The sequence below is a fragment of the Sorex fumeus genome, unplaced genomic scaffold (genome assembly GCF_029834395.1).
Source record: "Sorex fumeus unplaced genomic scaffold, SorFum_2.1 ptg000083l, whole genome shotgun sequence".
Lineage (NCBI taxonomy): Eukaryota > Metazoa > Chordata > Mammalia > Eulipotyphla > Soricidae > Sorex > Sorex fumeus.
In genome coordinates, this window is record NW_026606140.1 from 271,685 (window position 1) to 288,174 (window position 16,490).

Here is a 16,490-nt window from a genome sequence, read left to right on the forward strand (position 1 = left end):
GGTTTAGAGGATAGCCAATTGAACAGCATGTCTGCGAGTGTGAACATGCCACTGAAAACGAGCATTAGGTTACTTGGACATTCAAGAGTGGCGTAACGAAAATCTGCCTGGAGTGGAGAGGCTGATGAATTCCAGATTCTCAGTGAATGAATGGAACATTCTTTGCTTTAGATTCCAATGATTTCTGAAGGTTTGGTGATGTGGACAGGAAAATGCAGAGCTGAACAGGTTTGAGTGGATAGCCAATTTAACCGCATGGCTGCGAGTCTGAACAAGCCGCTGAAAGCAGCATTGGGATACTTGAACATTCTCCAGTGGTGTAACGAAAACCTGCCTGTATTGGAGAATCCACTGAATTCCAGATTTGCAGAGAATGAATGGAACATTCTGTAGCGCAGGTTCCAATGATTTCTGAAGTCTGGGTTGTGTGGACAGGAAAATGAAGTGCTGACCAGTGTTTAGTGGATAGCCAATTGAACAGTAGGGCTGTCATTGTGATCAGGCCGCTGAAAACCGCATTGGGTTATTTGGACATTCAAAGGCGGTGTAACGAAAACCTGCCTTGAGTGCAGAGTCAGATGAATTCCAGATTCGCAGTGAGTGAATGGAACATTCTGTAGTGGAGTTTTAAATGGTTTCTGAATGCTAGGTGGTGTGGACAGGAAAATGAAGAGCTGGCTAGGGTTGAATCGAAAGCCAGTAGAACAGTAAGGCTGCGAGTCTGAAAAGGAGACTGAAAACCAGCATTGTGTTACTTGGACATTCAACAGTGGTGTAACGAAAACCTGGCAAGAGTGGAGAGTCAGATGAATTCCAGATTCGCAGTGAATGAATGGAACATTCTATAATGGAGATTTCAATGATTTCTGAAGTCTCTTTGGTGTGGAAAGGAAAATGGAGTGCTCACCAGTGATGAATCGGTAGCCAATTGAATAGAACAGCTGTGAGTATCAAAAGGCCGCTGAAAACCAGCATTGCGTCACTTGGACATTCACCAGTGGAGTAACGGAAACCTGCCTGGAGTGGAGAGTCAGATGAATTCCAGATTCGCAGTAAATGAATGGAACATTCTGTAATGGAGAGTCCAATGATTTCTGAAGTCTGGGTTCTGTGAACAGGAAAATGAAGAGCTGACCAGTGTTAAGTGGATAGCCAGTGAACAGCAGGGCTGAGAGTGGGAAAAGGCTGCTGATAACCAGCTTTGGGTTTCTTGGACATTCACCAGTGGTGTTGCAAAGGCCTACCTGGAGTAGAGATTCAGATTTATTCCAGATTTGCAGTGAATGAATGGAACATTTTGTAGTGGTGATAACAATGTTTTCGGAAGGCTGGGTTGTGTGAACATTAAAAGGAAGAGCTGATAATGGTTGAATCGATAGCCAGTTGAACACCACATCTGTGCGTATGAAAAAGCCGCTGTAAACCGGCATTGAGTTACATGGACTTTCTGCAGAGGTGTAATGAAAGCCAGTGTTAAGTTACAATGATTTCTGAAGTCTGGTCTGTGTGGAAAGGAAATGAAAATCTGACCAGTGTTGAGTGCATAGCCAGTGAACAGTACAGCTTTGAGTGTGAACAGACCGCTGAAAACCAGCATTTCGCTACTTGGACATTCACCAGTGGTGTAACGAAAGCCTGCCTGGAGTGCAGGTTCAGATTGTTTCCAGATTCGCATTAAATGAAAGGAACGTGCTGTAGTGGAGAATCCAATGGTTTCTAAACGCTGCGTGATGTGGAAAGGAAAAGATAGAGCTGAAAAGGGATGAGTGGATAGCCCATTGAACAGCACGGCTGCGTGTCTGAACAGGCCGTTGAAAACCAGCATTGGGTTACTGGGACATTCACCATTGGTATAACGAAAACCTGACTGGAGAGCAGATTCAGATTAATTCCACATTCGCAGTGAATGAATGGAACATACTGTAGTGGAGGTTCCAATGATTTCTGTATATCTGGGTGGTTTAGACAGGAAAATGAAGAGCTAACCAGGGTTTAGGGGATGGGAAATTGAACAGCAGTGCTGTGAGTGTGAACAGGCTGCTGAAAATCAGCATTGGGTTACTTTGTCATTCACCAGCTTTGTAACGAAAACCTGCCTGGAGTGGAGAGTCAGATGAATTCCAGATTCGCAGTGAATGTATGGAACGTTCTGTAGTGGAGGTTCCAATGATTTCTGAAGTCTGGGTGGTGTGGAGAGGAAAACGCAGAGCTGACCAGTGTTGTGTGAATAGCCAATTGAACAGCACATCTGCGACTGTGAAAATGCCGGAGAAAACCAGCATTGGGTTACTTGGACATTCAACAGTGGTGAAACGAAAACCTGCCTGGAGTGGAGAGTAAGATAAATACCAGAATCACAGATAATGAATGGAACATTCTGTAGTAGAGATTTCAATGATTTCAGAAGGCTGGGTGATGTGAACAGGAAAATGTAGAGCTGACCAGTATTGGTTGTATAGCCAATTGAACAGCACAGCTGCGATTGTGAACATGCTGCTGAAAACCAGCATTGCGTTACTTGGACATTCAACAGTGGTGTAACGAAAACCTGCCTGGAGTGGAGAGTAAGATAAATACCAGAATCACAGATAACGAATGGAACATTCTGTAGTAGAGATTTCAATGATTTCAGAAGGCTGGGTGATGTGAACAGGAAAATGTAGAGCTGACCAGTATTGGTTGGATAGCCAATTGAACAGCACAGCTGCGATTGTGAACATGCTGCTTAAAACCAGCATTGCGTTACTTGGACATTCAACAGTGGTGTAACGAAAACCTGCCCTGAGTGGAGAGTCAGATGAATTCCAGATTCGCAGTGAATGTATGGAACGTTCTGTAGTGGAGGTTCCAATGATTTCTGAAGTCTGGGTGGTGTGGAGAGGAAAACGCAGAGCTGAACAGGCTTAAGTGGATAGCCAATTGAACAGCACAGCTGCGATTGAGAACATGCTGCTGAAAACCAGCATTGTGTTACTTGGACATTCACCAGTAGTGTAACGAAAAGCAGCCTGGAGTGGAAATTCAGATGTATTCCAGATTCGCAGTGAATGTATGGAACATTCTGTAGTGGAGTTTCCAATGATTTCTGAAGTCTGTGTGGTGTTGACAGGAAAATGAATATCTGACCAGGCTTGAGTGGATAGCCAATTGAAATGCACGGCTGCAAATCTGAACAGGACGCTGAAAACCAGCATTGTCTTACTTGGACATTCACCAGTGGTATAACGAAAACCTGCCAGAAGTGCAGATTCCGATGAATTCCAGATTCACAGTGAATGAATGGAACATTCTGTAGTGGAGGTTCCAATGATTTTTGATGTCTGGGTTGTGTGGAAAGTAAAATGCAGAGCTAAACAGGGTTGAGTGGATCGCCAATTGAACAGAACGGCTGCGAATCTGAGCAGGCCACTGAAAACCAGCATTAGGTTACTTGGACATTCAACAGAGGTGTTATAAAACCTGACTTGAATGCAGAGTGAGATGAATTCCAGATTCACAGTGAGTGAATGAAACATTTTGTAGTGGAGAATCCAATAATTTCTGAAGTCTGGATTGTGTGGAAAGGAAATGAAAAGCTGACCAGTGTTGAGTGGATAGCCAGTGAACAGCACGGTTTCGAGTGTGAACAGACCACTGTAAACCAGCATTGCGCTACTTGGACATTGACCAGTGATGTAACGAAAGCCTGCCTGGAATGCAAGTTCAGATTAATTCCAGATTCGCAATGAATGATTGGAACGTTCTGAAGTGGAGAATCCAATGATTTCTGAAGGCTGCGTGATGTGGACAGGAAAATGAAGAGCTGAAAATGGTTTAGTGGATAGCTAATTGAACAGCACGTCTGCGAGTGTGAACATGCCGCTGAAAACGAGCAGTGTGTTTTTCGTGGACATTCCCCAGTGGTGTAACAAAAGCCTGCAGGGAGTGGAGAATCAGATGAATTCCAGATTCGCAGTGAATGAAAGGAACATTCTGTAGTGGAGATAACAATGATTTATGAAGGCTGGGTTGTATGGACAGGAAAATGAAGAGCTAACCAGGGTATAGTGGATGGCAAATTGAATAGCACGGCTGCGAGTGTGAACAGTCCGCTGAAAACCAGCATTGGGTTACTTGGGCATTCACCAGTGTTGTAACTAAATCCTGCCTGGAGTGGAGAGTCAGATGAATTCCAGATTCGCAGTGAATGAATGGAACTTTCTGAAGTTGTGATTCCAATGTTTACTGAAGTCTGAATTGTGTGGACAGGAAAATGAAAAGCTGACCAGCATTGAGTGGATAGCCAATTGAACAACACGGCTGCGAGTGTGATCAAACCGCTGAAAACCAGCATTGGATTACTTAGACATTCACCAGTGGTGTAACCAAGCACTGCCTCAGTGCAGATTCAGATGAATTCCAAATTTGCAGTGGTAAAAGTTAAGGTAAAGGCCCTCCCGTTGATCGTCGATTTGCTCGAGCCGGCCCAGTAACGTCTCCATTGGAGACTTTGTTGTTACTGTGTCTGGCAAACCGAATACTCTCGGTAGCTTGCCGGGCTGTAATATTCTGTAGTGGAGATAACAATGATTTCTGAAGTCTGGATTTTGTGGACAGGAAAATGAAGTGCTGACCAGGGTTGTGAGGATAGCCAATTGAACAGCACGTCAGCGAGTGTGAAAAGGCCTCTGAAAACCAGCATTGGGTTATTTGGACATTCAACAACGGTGTAACGAAAACCTGCCTTGAGTTCAGAGTCAGATGAATTTCAGATTCGCAGTGAATGAATGGAACATTCTGTAGTGGAGATTCCAATGATTTCTGAAGTCTGGATGGTGTGGAGAAGATGATGAAGAGCTGACCAGGGTGGAGTGGATAGCCAATTTAACAGAATGGCAGCGATTGTGAACAGGCTGCTGAAAACCATCATTAGGGTAACTTGTACATTAAACAGTGTTATAATGAAAGACACCCTGGAGTGCAGATTCAGATTAATTCCAGATTCGCAGTGAATGAATGGAACAATCTGTAGTGCAGATTTCAATGATTTCTGAATTCTGGGTTGTGTGGACAGGAAAATGAAGAGCTGACCAGCATTGATTGGATAGCCAATTGAACAGCACGTCTGCGAGTGAGAACATGCCGCTGAAAACCAGCATTGGGTTACTTGGACATTCAGCAGTGGTGTAATGAAAGCCTGCCTCAGTGCATATTCAGATGAATTCCAGATTCGCAGTGAATGAATGGAACATTCTGAAGTGGAGTTACCAATAGTATCTAAAGGTTGGGTGATGTGAACAGGAAAATGAAGAGCTGAACAAAATTGAGTGGATAACCAACTGAACAGCACCGCTGCGAGTCTGAACAGGCTGCTGAATACCAGCATTGGCTTACCTGGACAATCAGCAGATGTATAACGAAAACCTCCCAGTAGTGGAGATTCAGAAGAATTCCAGATTCGAAGTGGATGAACGAAACATTCTGTAGTGGAGATTCCAATGATTTCTGAAGGCTGGGCTGAGTGGACAGTAAAATGAACAGCTGACCAGTTTTGATTGAATAGCTAGTGAATAGCAGGGCTGCGAGTGGGAACAGGCTGCTGAAAACCAGCTTTGGGTTACTTGGACATTCCCCAGTGGTGTAAAAGAGATATGCCTTCAGTGGAGATTCAGATGAATTCTAGATTCGCAGTGAATGAATGTAACATTCTGTGGTGGATTTTTAAATGACTTCTGAAGGCTGGGTTCTGTGGACAGGAATATGAAGAGCTGACTAGGGTTGAAGCGAAAGTCAATTGAACAGCAACGCACGAGTATGAAAAGGAGGCTGAAAACCAGCATTGTGTTACTTGGACATTCAACAGTGGTGTAATGAAAACCTGGCAAGAGTGGAGAGTCAGATGAATACCCGATTGGCAGTGAATGAATGGAACATGCTATAATGGAGATTCCAATGATTTCTGAAGGCTCTTTGGTGTGGACAGGAAAATGGAGTGCTCACCAGTGAAGAATCGGTAGCCAATTGAATAGAACGGCTGCGAGTGTAAACATGCCGCTGAAAACCAGCATTGGGTTACTTGGACATTCAGCAGTGGTGTAACGAAAGCCTGCCTCAGTGCATATGCAGATGAATTCCAGATTCGCAGTGAATGAATGGAACATTCTGAAGTGGAGTTACCAATAGTATCTAAAGGTTGGGTGATGTGAACAGGAAAATGAAGAGCTGAACAAAATTGAGTGGATAGCCAATTGAACAGCACCGCTGAGAGTCTGAACAGTCCGCTGAATACCAGCATTGGCTTACCTGGACAATCAGCAGATGTATAACGAAAACCTCCCGGTAGTGGAGATTCAGAAGAATTCCAGATTCGTAGTGGATGAATGAAACATTCTGTAGTGGAGATTCCAATGATTTCTGAAGGCTGGGCTGTGTGGACAGTAAAATGAACAGCTGACCAGTTTTGATTGAATAGCTAGTGAATAGCAGGGCTGCGAGTGGGAACAGGCTGCTGAAAACCAGTTTTGGGTTACTTGGACATTCACCAGTGGTGTAACAGCGTTATGCCTTTAGTGGAGATTCAGATGAATTCTAGATTCGCAGTGAATGAATGGAACATTCTGTTGTGGATTTTTAAATGATTTCTGAAGGCTGGGTTGTGTGGACAGGAATATGAAGAGCTGACCAGGGTTGAAGTAAAAGACAATTGAACAGCAATGCGTGAGTATGAAAAGGAGGCTGAAAACCAGCATTGTGTTACTTGGACATTCAACAGTGGTGTAACGAAAACCTGGCAAGAGTGGAGAGTCAGATGAATTCCCGATTCGCAGTGAATGAATGGAACATGCTATAATGTAGATTCCAATGATTTCTGAAGGCTGGTTGGTGTGGACAGGAAAATGAAGAGCTCACCATTGTTGAATTGGTAGCCAATTGAATAGAACAGCTGTGATTATCAAAAGGCCGCTGAAAACCAGCATTGCCTCACTTGGACATTCACCAGTGGAGTAACGGAAACCTGCCTGGAGTGGAGAGTCAGATGAATTCCAGATTCGCAGTAAATGAATGGAACATTCTGTAATGGAGAGTCCAATGATTTCTGAAGTCTGGGTTCTGTGAACAGGAAAATGAAGAGCTGACCAGTGTTAAGTGGATAGCCAGTGAACAGCAGGGCTGAGAGTGGGAAAAGGCTGCTGATAACCAGCTTTGGGTTTCTTGAACATTCACCAGTGGTGTTGCAAAGGTCTACCTGGAGTAGAGATTCAGATTTATTCCAGATTCACAGTGAATGAATGGAACATTTTGTAGTGGTGTTAACAATGTTTTCTGAAGTCTGGGTTGTGTGAACATTAAAATGAAGAGCTGACCATGATTGAATCGATAGCCAGTTGAACACCACATCTGCGAGTATGAAAAAGCCGCTGAAAACCGGCATTGTGTTACTTGGACATTCAGCAGGGGTGTAACGAAAGCCAGAGTTAAGTTACAATGATTTGTCAACTCTGGACTATGTGGAAAGGAAATGAAAAGCTGACCAGTGTTGAGTGGACAGCCAGTGAACAGCACAACTTCGAGTGTGAACACATGCCTGAAAACCAGCATTTCGCTACTTGGACATTCACCAGTGGTGTAACGAAAGCCTGCCTGGGATGCAGGTTCAGATTATTTCCAGAATCGCAATGAATGAAAGGAATGTTCTTTAGTGGAGAATCCAATGTTTTCTGAAGGCATGATGTGGAAAGGAAAAGGAAGAGCTGAAAAGGGATGAGTGGATAGCCAAGAGAATAGCACGTCTGCGTGTCTGAACATGCCATTGAAAAACAGCATTGTGTTTCTGGGACATTCACCATTGGTATAACCAAAGCCTGACTGGAGAGCAGATTCAAATTAAATCCAGATTCGCAGGGAATGAATGGAACATACTGTAGTGGAGGTTCCAATGATTTCTGTATATCTGGGTGGTTTAGACAGGAAAATGAAGAGCTAACCAGGGTTTAGGGGATGGGAAATTGAACAGCACAGCTGCAAGTGTGAAGAGGCAACTGAAATCTAGCATTTGGTTACTTTGTCATTCACCAGTGGTGTAACGAAAACCTTCCTGGAGTGGAGAATCAGATGAATTCCAGATTCGCCGTGAATGAATGGAACACTCTGTAGTGGAGATTCCAATGATTTCAGAAGGCTGGGTGATGTGGACTGGAAAATGCAGAGCTGAACAGGATTTAGTGGATAGCCAATTGAACAGCACGGCTGCAAGTATGAGCAGGCCGCTGAACACAAGCATTGGGTTACTTGGACATTCACCAGTGGTGAAACGAAAACCTGCCTATGGGGCGTATTACGATGAATTCCAGATTCGCAGGTAATAAATGGAACATTCTGTAGTGGAGGTTCCAATGATTTCTGATGTCTGGGTTTTGTGGACAGTAAAATGGAGAGCTCAACAGGGTTGAGTGGATAGCCAATTGAACAGCATGGCTTCGAGTCTGAGCAGGCCACTGTAAACCAGCATTGGGTTACTTGGATATTCAACAGTGGTGTAAAAATTCCTGCCTTGAGTGCAGAGTCAGATGAATTCCTGATTCACAGTGAGTGAATGAAACATTCTGTAGTGGACAATCCATAAATTTCTGAAGTCTGGATTGTGTGGAAAGGAAATGAAAAGCTGACCAGTGTTGAGTGGATAGCCAGTGAACAGCACGGCTTCGAGTGTGAACAGACCACGGTAAACAAGCATTGCGTTACTTCGACATTTACCAGTGATGTAACGTAAGCCTGCCTGGAATGCAAGTTCAGATTAATTCCAGATTCACAATGAATGAATGGAACGTTCTGTAGTGGAGAATCCAATGATTTCTGAAAGCTGCGTGATGTGGTCAGGAAAATGAAGAGCTGTAAAGGGTTTAGTGGATAGCCAATTGAACAGCACATCTGCTAGTGTGAACTTGCTGCTGAAAACGAGCATTGTGTTTTTCTTGGACTTTCAAAAGTTGTGTAACGAAAACCTGCCTGGAGTGGAGAGTCAGATGAATTCCAGATTCGCAGTGAATGAATGGAACATTCTGTAGTGGAGATTCCAATGATTTCTGAAGGCTGGGTGATGTGGACAGGAAAATGCAGAGCTGAACAGGTTTGAGTGGATAGCCAATTGAGTAACCCGGCTACGAGTCTGAGCAGGCCACTGAAAAGCATCATTGGATTACTTGGACATCCACCAGTGTTTTAATGTAAATCTGCCGGTAGTGGAGATTCCGATGAATTCCAGACTCGCAGTGAATGAATGGAACATTCTGTAGTCTAGGTTCCAATAAATTCTGAAGTCTGGGTTGTGTGTACAGGAAAATGAAGAGCTGACCAGGGTTGCGTGGAGAGCCAATTGAACAGTACGGCCGCAATTGTCAACAGGCTGCTGAATACGAGCATTGGGTTGCTTGGATATTCAGCAGCGGAGTAATGAATAAATGCCTTGAATGCAGAGTCAGATGAATTTCAGATACGCAGTGAGTGAATGGAACATTCTGTAGTGGAGGTTACAATGATTTCTGAAGTCTGGGTTTTGTGGAGATGAAAATGAAGAGCTGACCAGGGTTGAGTGGACAGCCAGTGAACAGCACGGCTTCGAGTGTGAACAGTTGGGTGAAAACCAGCATTGGTTTAATTGGTCATTGATCAGTGGTGTAACGAAAACATGCCGTGAGTGGACGTTCAGCTGAATTCCAGATTCGGAGTTTTTGAATGGAACATTCTGTAGTGTAGATTTAAATGATTTCTGAAGGCTGGGTTGTGTGGAGAGGAAAATTAAGAGTTGACCAGGGTTGAATCGATAGCCAATTGAACAGCGCAGCTGTGAGTAAGAAAAAGCTGCTGAAAAACAGCATTGGGTTACTTCGACATTCAACAGTGGTGTATCGAAAACCTGTTTGGAGTGGAGATTCAGATGAATTCCAGGTTCGCAATCAATGTATGAACATTCTGTAGTGGAGATTCCAATGTTTCCTGATTTCTGGGTATGTGGACAGGAAAATGAAAAGCTGACTAGGGTTGAGTGGAAAGTCAATTAAACAGCACGGCTGCGATTGTGAACAGGCCGATGATAACCAGCATTGTGTTCCCTGGACATTCAAAAGTGGTGTAACGAAAAGCTGCCTGAGGTGGTGATTCAGATGAATTCCAGATTCGCAGTGAATGAATGGAACATTCTTCAGTGCAGATTCCAATGATTTCTGAAGTTTGGATTGTGTGCACAGGAAAATGAAGAGCTGTCCAGTGTTGAGTGGATAGCCAGTGAATAGCCTGGCTTCGAGTGTGAACAGACCGGTCAAAAGCAGCATTGTGTTACTTGGACATTCACAAGAGTTCTAACGAAATCCTGCCTGCAGTGCAGATTCAGATGAATTCCAGATTCGAAGTGAATGTACGGAACATTCTGTAATGGAGATTCCAATGATTTCTGAATGCTGGCTTTTGTGGACAGGAAAATTAAGAGCTTACATGCATTTAGTGGATAGCCAATTGAACAGAACCTCTGCGAGTGTGAAAAGGCCGCTGAAATCCAGCATTGGGTTACTTGGTCATTCACCAGTGGTATAACAAAAACCTGCCGGTAGTGGAGATTCAGGTGAATTCCAGATTCGCAGTGAATGAATGGAACACTCTGCAGTGGAGATTCCAATGATTACGACATCTGGATTGTTTGGACAGGAAAATGAAGAGTTGACCAGTTTTGAGTCGATAGCCAGTGAACAGCATGGCTTCGTATGTGAACAAAACCGCTGAAAACCAGCATTACGTTACTTGGACATTCAGCAGTGGTGTAACGAAATCCTGCCAAGAGTGGATGTTCATATGAATTCCATTTCGCAGTGAATGAATGGAACATTCTGTAGTGGAGATATAAATGATTTTTGAAGGCTGGGTTGTGTGGAGAGGAAAATGAAGCGATGACGAGGGTTGAATCGATAGCCAATTGAACAGAATGGCTGCGAGTTTGAAAGGGCCGCTGAAAACCAGCATTGCTTTACTTGTACATTCACTAGTGGTGTTACGATAAACTGCCTGTAGTTCATATTCAGATGAATTCTGGATTCACAGTGAATGAATGGAACATTCTGCAGTGGAGATAACAATGATTTCTGAAGTCTGGGTTGTGTGAAAGGAAAATGAAGAGCTGACCAGGGTTGAGTGGATATCCAATTGAACAGCACGGCTGTGATTGTGAACAGGCTGCTGATAACCAGCATTAGGTTACTTGGACATTCAGCAGCAGTGTAACGAAAACCTGCCGGGAGTGGAAAATGAGATGAATTCCAGATTCACAGAGACTGAATGCTATATGCTGTAGTTGAGATTCCAATGATTTCTAAAGGCTGGATTGTGTGGACAATAAAATCGAGAGCTGACCAGCATTGAGTGGATAGCCAATTGAAACAGCACGTCTGCTAGTTGAACATGTCACTGAAAACCAGCATGGGGTTACTTGGACAGTCAACAGTGGTGTAACGAAAGAATGCCTGCAGTGCAGATTCAGATGAATTCCAAATTCGCAGTGAATGAATGGAACATTCTGTAGTGGAAGTTCCAATGTTATCTGAAATATGGGCTCTGTGGACAGGAAAATGAAGAGCTGACCAGCATTAAGTGGAAAGCCAATTGATCAGCACCTCTGCGAGTGTGAACATTCCGCTGAAAACCAGCGTTGCTTTTCATGGACATTCACTAGTGGTGTAACGAAAGCCTGCCTGGAGAGCAGATTCAGATGAATTCCAGATTCGCAGTGAATGAACGGAACATTCTCTAGTGGAGATTCCAAAGATTTCTGAAGGCTGGGTTATGGGGACAATAAAATCGAGAGCTGACCAGCATTGAGTGGATAGCCATTTGAAACAGCATGTCTGCGAGTACGAACATGCCGCTGTAAACCAGCATGGGGTTACCTGGACAGTCAACAGTGGTGTAACGAAAGTCTGCCTGCAGTGAAGATTCAGATGAATTCCAAATTCGCAGTGAATGAATGGAACATTCTGTAGCAGATATTCCAATGATTTCTGAAGGCTGGATTGTGTGGACAGGTAAATGAAGAGGTGACCAGGGTTGAGTGGATTGCCAATTGAACAGCACGACTGCGAGTGTGAACAGGCCGCTGAAAATGAGCACTGGGTTACTTGGTCATTCCCCAGTGGTGCAAGGAAACCTGCCTGGTGTGAAGAGTCAGATGAATTCCAGATTCGCAGTGAATGGGTGGAACTATCTGTAGTGGAGATTCCAATGATTTCTGAAGACTGGATTGTGTGGACAGGAAAATGAAGAGCTGACCAGGGTTGAGTGGATAGCCAATTGAACAACACAGCTGCGATTGTGAACAGGCCGCAAAAAACGAGCATTGGGTTACTTGGACATTCACCAGTGGGGTAACGAAATCCTGCCAATAGTGGGTGTTCAGATGAATTCCAGATTCGCAGTGAATGAATGGAACAATCTGTAGTAAAGATTCCAATGATTTCTGAAGGCTGGGTTCTGTGGACAGGAAAATCAAGAGCTCACCAGGGTTGAGTGGATAGCAAATTGAACAGCACGTCGGCGAGTGTGAACATACCGCTGAAAACCAGCATTGGGTTACTTGGACATTCAATAGTGGTGTAATGAAAGACTGTCTACAGTGTAGACTCAGATGAATTCCAAATTCGCAGCGAATGAATGGAACATTCTGTAGTGGAGATGTCAATGATTTCTGAAGGCTGGGTTATGTGGACAGGAAATGAATTGCTGAACAGGGTTGAGGGGATATCCAATTGAACAGCATGGCTAGGAGTCATGTGTAATGAAAACCTACCGGTAGTTGAGATTCAGATGAATTCCAGATTCGCAGTGAATGAATGGAACATTTTGTTGTGGACATTCCAATGATTTATGAAGGGTGGGTGATGTGGACAGGAAAATGAAGAGCTGAACAGGGTTGAGTGTATGACCAATTTAACAGCATGGCTATGAGTCTGAACAGGCCGCTGAAAACAAGCATTGTGTTACATGGACATATACCAGTGGTGTAACGAAAACCTGCCGGGAGTAGAGATTCAGATGAAATCCAGATTCAGAGTGAATGAATGGAACTTTCTGTAGTGGAGGTTCCATTGATATCTGAAGTCTGGATTGTTTGGACAGAAAAATGAAGAGCTGACCGGTGTTAAGTGGATAGCCAGTGAACAGCTCGGCTTCGAGAGTGAAAAAAGCACGGAAAACCAGCATTGCATTAGTTGGACATTCAACAGTGGTGTAACGAAAGCCTGCCGGGTGTGGAGATTCAGAAGAATTCCAGACTCACAGTGAATTAATGGACCGTTCTCTAGTGGAGATTCGAATGATTTCTGAAGTCTGGATTGTGTGGACAGGAACATGAAGAGCTGACCAGTGTTGAGTGGATATACAGTGAAAAGCCTGGCTTCGAGTGTGAACAGACTGGTGAAAACCAGCACTGTGTTACTTGGACATTCACCAGTGCTCTAACGAAAGCCTGCCTGCAATGCCGATTCAGATGATTTCCAGATTCGCAGTGAATGAATGGAATGTTCTGTAATGGACATTCTAATGATTTCTGAATGCTGTGTTTTGTGGACAGGAAAATGACGAGCTTACCAGCCTTTAGACGATAGCCAATTGAACAGAACTTCTGCGAATGTGAACTGGCCGCTCAAAACCAGCATTGTGTTACTTGTTCATTCACCAGTGGTGAATGAAACATTCACCATTCTGTAGTGGATTCACAGATTCGCAGTGAATGAATGGAATATTCTGTAGTGGAGATTCCAAAGATTTCGACGTCTGGATAGTTTGGACAGGAAAATGAAGAGTTGAACAGTTTTGAGTCGATAGCCAGTGAACAGCATAGCTTCGAATGTGAACAAAACCGCTGAAAATCAGCATTAAGTTAATTGCACATACAACAGTGGTGTAATGAAAGCCTGCCTGGAGTGCAGATTCAGATGAATTCCAGATTAGCAAAGAATGAATGGAACTTTCTGTACTGGATATTCCAATAATTTCTGAAGGCAGGGTGATGTGGACATGAAAATGAAGATCCCAACAGGATTCATTTCATTTTCATGTCCACACAATCCAGACTTCAGAAATCATTCGAATGTCCACTAGAGGATGGGCCATTCATTCACTGAGAATCTGGAATTATTTTGAAGCTCCATTCCCGGCAGGTTTTTGTTACACCGCGGGTGAATGTCCAAGTAATCCAATGCTGGTTTTCAGCGGCCTGTCCAGACTCGCATCCGTGCAGTGCAATCGGCTATCCACGCAAACCTGGTAAGCTATTCATTTTCATGTCCACACAATCCAGACTTCAGAAATCATTGGAACCTCCACTAGAGAATGTTCCATTTATTCTATGCGAATCTGTAATTCATCTTAATCTCCACTCCAGGCAGGTTTTGTTACACCACTGGTTAATGACCAAGTAAACCAATATTGGTTTTTAGCGGCCTGTTCACACTCGCAGCCATGCTGTCCAATTGGCTATGCACGCAACTCTGTTCCGGACTTCATTTTCCTTTCCACACAACCCAGTCTTCATAAATCATTGTTATCTCCACTACAGAATGTTCCATTCATTCACTGCGAATTTGGAATTTATCTGAATCTGCACTGCAGGCAGTCTACCGTTACACCAGTGGTGAATGTGCAAGTAACCCAAAGTTGATTTTCAGCGGCATGTTCACACTCGCAAATGTGCTGTTCAATTGGCTATCCACTCAGTGCTGGTCAACTCATCATTTTCCTGTCCACACAACCCAGCCTTCAGAAATCATTGGAATCATCTCCACTACAAAATGTTCCATTCATTCACTACGAATATGGAATTATTCTGAATCTGCATTCCAGGCAGGCTTTCGTTACACCACTGGTGAATGTTCAAGTAATGCATTACTGGTTTTAAGCTGTTTGTTCACATTCGAAGCCGTGCTGTTCACTGGCTATCCATTCAACACTGGTCAGCTCCTCATTTTCCTCGCCACACAATGCAGACTTCAGAAATCATTGGAATCTCCACTACAGATTGTTCCTTCCATTCACTGCGAATCTGGAATTCATCTGACTCTTCACAACAGGCAGGTTTCGTTACACAACTGGGGAATGACCAAGTAACCCAGTGCTCATTTTCAGTGATTTGTTCACAGTCGAAGCCGTGCTGGTCACTGGCTATCCACTCAACACTGGTCAGCTCTTTGTTTTTCCTGTCCACACAATCCAGACTTCAGAAATAATTGGAAATCATTGGAAACATCTCCACTACAGAACGTTCCATTCATTCACTGCGAATCTGGAATTAATCTGAATCTGCACTCCAGGCAGGCTTTCGTTAGACCACTGTGACTGTCTAAGTAACCCCTGCTGGTATTCAGCGGCATGTTCACACTCGAAGAAGTGCTGTTTCAATTGGTTATCCACTCAATGCTGGTCAGCTCTCGATTTTATTGTCCACACAATCCAGACTTCAGAAAACATTGGAATCTCCACTAGAGAATGTTCCATTCATTCACTGTGAATCTGGAATTCATCTCACTTTCCACTCCCGGCAAGTTTTCGTTACACAACTGTTGAATGCCCAAGTAACACAATTCTGGTTTTCAGCGGCCTGTTCACAAACGCAGTCGTGCTGTTCAATTGGCTATCCACTCAACCCTGGTCAGCTCTTCATTTTCCTGTCCACACTACCCAGAATTCAGAAATCATTACTATCTCCATGACAGAATGTTCCATTCATTCATTGCGATGTTCCATTCATTCATTCATCTGAACATCCACTACCGACATTTTTTCGTTAAACCACTGGTGAATGTCCAAGTAATGCAATGCTAGTTTTCAGCGGGTCTTTCAAACTCGCAACCGTTCTGTTAAATTGGCTTTCGATTCAACCCTCGTCAGCTCTTCATTTTGCTGTCCACACAACCCAGCATTCAGAAATCATTTAAATCTCCACTACAGAATGTTCCATTCCTTCACTGTGAATCTGGAATTCATCTGAGTCTGCACTCCAGGCAGATCTTTGTTGAACCACTGGTAAATGTCCAAGTAACCGAAGGCTGGTTTTCAGCAGCCTGTTTAGACTTCCAGCCCTGCTGTTCACTGGCTATACTTTCCACCCTGGGTAGCTCTACATTTTCCTATCGACACAACCAAGATTTCAGAAAACATTGTACTCTCCACTAAAGAATGTTCCATTCAGTCACTCCGAATCTGGCATTCATCTGACTCTCCACTCCAGGTAGGTTTTCATTACACCAGTGGTGAATGTCCAAGTAACCCAATGCTGGTTTTTAGTGCATGTTCACACTCACAGAGATGCTGTTTAATTGGCGGACCAGTGTTAAGTGGATAGCCAATGAACAGCGCATCTTCGAGTGTGACAACCCACTGAAAACCAGCACTGCATTACTTGGACATTCTCCAGAGGTGTAACGAAAGCCTGCCTGGATTGCAGATTCAGATTAATTCCAGATTCACAGTGAATG